The sequence below is a fragment of the Capsicum annuum genome, chromosome 11 (genome assembly GCF_002878395.1).
Source record: "Capsicum annuum cultivar UCD-10X-F1 chromosome 11, UCD10Xv1.1, whole genome shotgun sequence".
In the NCBI taxonomy this organism is placed as follows: Eukaryota; Viridiplantae; Streptophyta; class Magnoliopsida; order Solanales; family Solanaceae; genus Capsicum; species Capsicum annuum.
Window position 1 is genome coordinate 233751733 of NC_061121.1, and position 6023 is coordinate 233757755.

Below are 6023 nucleotides of genomic sequence, written 5' to 3' on the forward strand. Positions count from 1 at the left end.
TATTGAAATCTCAAGTAGTTGTTCCTTGATAAAAACAAAGCCAAAAATTCAAATCAAATATTAACAACTTTATTTTACCTGTTCGAATGCTAAGAGTAATTTACAAACAAGAATGATCAATGATTTCTCTCCTCTCTCTTTTGTTAGTGTTTTGGTCTCAAAAATAGCCATAGTGCTTTAGCTAAAGCTTCTTAATAATAAAAGCGAACTATCTTCCTTCCTTCCTCTTTTCAAAAAGTAAGTGAATAATTGAAGAGACAAAGGAAAGTATATTTTACTTTACGTCTATTCATTACTTTCGCTTTATACACTTGTTCATTTTTCAACAGCTGTTTATTTAGACCTACCATATCATGAATGCGTTTTAGAATTGTGAAGAACTCAAATCTGTTTGTTTTTTTCTTTTGCTCTCTAATATTATTTTTTCTATGTTCATCAACAATAATAGCAACACCCAAGTGAAATGTCGCAAGGGGTTCTGAGAAGGGTAGAGTGTATGGGAGACCTTACCACTACCTCCTCGAAATAGAGAGACTGATTTTAAAACATAACAACTAACAAGGGAAGCAGTGCAAAGCCTATAACAAAAATAATATAGTGCGATAATCGAAACACAATAAACAACAAATGACGATAGATATCAAAAGCAAAAACTACAATAATATTTCTAGTACAATGACAAACAACCACAAGCCTAAACTCTCGAAAACCCTTGGACCTTTTTTTTTTCTATGTTCAAGGTGCCTATTTAGGTCCATCTACAACTCTATCCCAATTGATGAACTGACAACAACCTTGTTAGATCCACTGCTCATTGTTCTTTCAAATCAAGAAAAGAAATATCAAATAGACGTCAAAATACTTTTTCTCCAAGTTAGCAAAACAAACTAACAATAAATAGAAGTAGGCCTTTTAACTATATAAAAATTGAACAAAAAATACTTCAATCTTGCAACACATATGCGTGAAAATCGCTTCTACGTGGACTAATACTCCAACCAAATATTACCACCTAATTAAAACGATACACATAGATTTTTAGATATTAAAAAACAAAACTTAATATACCACCATCACAAATACATGTACTTCTTAGATTATTTTTTTTTTTTTATAAAGAAAATAAAAACAATTCATTAAAGGTTGTCTTTATTAAAATAACATTCAAGTCGAATGGAAATTGAAAGGTCATTTAGAAGAAGATGTGAAATCCGATGAAAACCCTACAAAATTTTCATCTCTTACTCCCTTTCAATTAAGGAAAAGTTATTGAAATTTTACATTGAAGCTTCACAAAATAGAAGTCGTTTAATATGAAATCTGCACAATTTCTTTACAACTTTTAGCTCTTCGGATATACAAATAAAGCATACACCGTAGTTTTAAGGAGAAACAGAAGAGCGCTAAATAATTGATCGTACATTTCCTAATTGGTTACTTTTTCTAATTTTTTTTAGAGTTGTTGGAGAAAATAAAAAGAAAATAAAGCGGCAATTTGGTTTGTAAAAAGGGTATATATATATATATATATATATATATATATAAGTGGCAATCTGATATTCAAGAATAGCTGATTCTATATATAATTACATTATAGACGAAGTCAGGTTTCCTGAAGACCCATTCGACGACGGGGTAAAACAAGAAAGCCATTGTCATATCAACAAAACAAAACACACGAGAGACGTTGGTTGCTAGTATATAAAGAAACGATAGTATATAAATAAGCGAGTCTTAGACCCTTTGTGATACATTTTACAGTCATACAAGGCTAATCCAAAACCAAAAGCCAACAATACAAGTTATCACATCCATAGTCTTGATGTACTCAAAGATTCATGTCACGACCCAAACCAGGGCCTGACCGTGACGAGCATTTCGAACCATTGAGGCCCGAAACACCCCTATCTGTCTGGAAATCATGCACCTAATTCATATGATCAAAGAAATGTGGAAAAAACACAATAATTCGGAAACATGGTCATAAATATGAACAGAGACAATAACGGGGAGATAATGTTCCCTCAAAATCAATTATCCTCTGAACAATTGTCTACGAAAATCTCTAACAAATGACTGAAACAATGTCTATCTGAAAACTGGGACAAGGCCCCCAGTAGACCCAAAAACTAAATATAAGATAAAAGGACTACAGGACATAAGACCTTCCGAAACATAGAAGGCTCACCACTTGTCTCTACAGCTCCTTCTAAAAGTTCTACTGATTCTCTTGACCCCTAGACTGGGTCTCTAACCTGAGAGGTTGGAGAGGGGATGGGGTCAGCACAAAAGTACTGGCACGCAGAGATATCAAAACAAAACATAATATTTTTACAAAGTATAGTTGAGAGCCATTATAAAGCAATTTCATATCAAATCATTTGAAAGCACATGGGTGTAATGCAATAGTTTTTCTCAACAACAATAAAATGCAACTGAGCTAGGTGGAATACCCTACATAATTTACACCAACTGTCAAACCTCGGTTGCCGCCGAGATTAGAGTATAAGTGAGGGAGAGACACACAAGACCACGAAGCATGGTGTCTCGACCCAAATCAAATATGGTAGTGCACAAGACCATAAAGTATGGATACTAACCATAATCCCAATTTGGGATAATATAATATCAGGTACGCAAGACCACAAAGCATGGTACCAAGTTCCCGAGTCGGCAAACACGGTTTCCAGCATAGAATCAATTGACTCATGCTTTCTTCGGGCAACCACCTATCTCATTTAAAATCAATGCATTCAAATTTCATCTTATTCAATCACATGTCGTATTCTGTAGGTTATCGTCATACCCGACTTGCAAGTCATCAATATCACATCCACATATGCATAATCATGTAAAAACCAAGGTGCTTCATCATTTACAAGTGGTGAACAATATTTATTTCAAATTCATGCTCTCTTTTGTTGATCACAATATAATATGGAATATCGAAACATTATCATGGGAATTTGAAAACAAATTTATCATTCATATTTATCAAACTTCCATGGAAAATCTCAAATCACATATGCATGGTTTCAACCATTGAAGTATATAGGCAAAAAATTCCCATGACATAAAGAAAACGACTTAGAAATCGTATTGAAAGCAAGATATTAGCATTTGATTGAAAACCCCCATTTAAAAACATGCATGTTCATAAAGACTACACCTATGAGGTTTTGGATAACCTCACGTACCTCCATTTCCAAGGATAATAGGTTTTTCTTGAAGCTTGCGGATTGATGAATCCAAATATGTAATCATATTTGAAAACCTATGGTCAAATCTTGAACAATTTGGGTTTTTATTTTGAAACCCTAAGGAGAATCTTGAGCACTTTTGATGAAAGAATATGTATTTTGGGGTCCTTGGAACTAAATCTCGTGTTTTAGGGCTAAGTAAGGGTGGAAAAGGACCACTTTGTCCTCAACACGGAGTGTTTAAATCACCAGAATTCCTTACATAGGCACCGCCCATCCCATCGCCTATGTTCACATAGGCGGCGCCTATCGCCTATGTTTGCATAGGCGCCGCCTAGGCTATCGCCTATGTTTACATAGGCACCACCTAGGCTATTGCGTATGTTTTCCAATGGCCATGGGCGATTGATTAGGCGACGCTTATCACTTTGAAGGGCCATAACTTCTTGCTTATTGTTGGAAAGCTAACTCGAATACCTATCATTTGACACGTAGTAGGCTTCCTAATTCGACATATACAGAGAGTCATGATCGATAGAAGCTGACACACTTTACAACATCTACTAAAACTTCGTCGATCGAAATAGTTCCAACTCGTCCTTGAGTTGAAGGACCTCTATGATCTAAATTCAAGCTTGAGCGGATTCACATGCTACAAAATAATTAATATGCTGTATTGGCATAGGATTTTATGGCTTCGGGATTATTAACGCATCAAAATCATGGGTTATATTGTAGCCCGAATTGCGGGGCGTTACATTATCCCCCCTTTAGGATCATTCATCCCCGAATGATGATGCGGGACATAGATAGACACGATTTCAAGCATAGTAAAGGACTAGGAAAGATACGATAGGAATAGTACCTTCTGTCTCCTCCTCCATCGAAGCAAACAAATTGGGATATCTGATTCTCATGTCATCTTCTGACTCCCAAGTTGCTTCTTCGACTTTCTGATTCCTCCATAGTACCTTTACTGAGGCTATCTCATTGCTCCTTAGCTTTCGAACTTGGCGATCTAAAATTTCAACGGGCTCTTCTTCGTAAGACAAGGAGTTTGTCACTTTGATACCCTCTACTGGCAATACCATAGAATGATCTCCAATGCATTTCTTCAACATGGATACATGGAATACCGGATGAACGGAACCCAAACTTGCAAACAATTCTAACTCATATGCAACTGTACCAATCTTTTTCAAAATCTGATGTGGCCCTACATAACGAGGGCTCAATTTACCTTTTTTTCCAAACCGCATTACTCCTTTCATAGGAGAAACCTTGAGAAATACCCAATCACCAATTTCAAACTCTAGTTCTCTTCTCCGAATATCGGCATAGGACTTTTGACAACTCTGAGCAGTCTTGAGTCGTTCTCTAATGATTTTTAATTTCTCCATAACCTGATGAACAAGATCAGGCCCATACAACTGAGTCTCACCCACTTCATACCATCCTATTGGAGACCTACATCTCCTCCTATACAAGGCCTCAAAAGGAGCCATCTTGATGTTGGCATGGTAGCTATTATTGTTGGCAAATTCAACCGGTGGCAGGTGATCTACCCAACTACCTTTCAAATCAATGAGGCATTCCCTCAACATATCTTCGAGGGTCTGAATGGTACGCTCAGCTTGCCCATCCGTCTGAGGGTGGAAAGATGTGCTTAAATTCACTTGTGTACCTAAACCCTTCTGAAAAGATCTCCAAAACTAAGATGAAAATTGTGTACCTCTGTCGGATATAATGGACACTGGTGCCCCATGTAATCGAACTATCTCCTCAATGTAAATCTTAGCATAAACCTCTCCCGAACAATTAGTCCTCATAGGCAAAAAGTGGGCTAACTTGGTCAACCGATCTACAATCACCCATATAGAATCATACTGGTTTCGAGATCTCGGGAGTCCTGTAATGAAGTCCATATTTATCATCTCCCACTTCCATAAAGGTAGGGCTATCTTTTGGGAAGTACCACCCGGCCTCATGTGTTCTACCTTCACTTGCTGACAGTTCAAACACGTGGACACAAAATCAGCTACATCACGTTTCATGTTATTCCACCAATACAAGGTTTTCAGATCATGGTACATCTTAGTAGAGCCTGGATGAATGACATACCTCGAAGTGTGCGCCTCATTAAGGATTCTTTCCCGTAGGCCATCGACATTCAAAACGCACAACCTACCCTAAAATCTCAGAATACCATCGCCACCAATTTCAAATGACATAACATTTTGTTGACCCACATCTTTCTTGATTTGCATCAAGATGGGATCTTCAACTTGTTTCTCCTTAACTTCAGCACAAAGAGATGACTTAGCTAACTCATGAACAATCACCCCTCCATCTTTAGAATCTAAGAGTCGCACTCCCAGATTTGTAAGGCGGTGAATATCCTTCAGCATCTCTTTCTTTCCTTCTTCTGCATGAGAAAGGCTGCCAATAGACAACCTGCTGAGGGCGTTGGCTACAACATTTGCCTTGCCCAGATGGTAATGCAGACTCATATCATAGTCTTTCAAAAGCTCCATCCAATGCCTCTGCCTGAGGTTCAGTTCTTTCTGTGAGAAAACATACTGTAAACTCTTATGGTCAGTATAAATATCAACATGCACTCCATAGAGATAGTGCCTCCAGATTCTAAGTGCAAACACCACGGCTGCTAACTCCAAGTCATGAGTGGGGTAATTGTGCTCATGCACCTTTAACTGCCTAGATGCATAAGCTATCACCTTACCACGCTGCATCAATACACAACCAAGTCCCATACGGGGCGCATCACAATAAACCGCAAAATTATCTACACCCTCGGGAACGGTC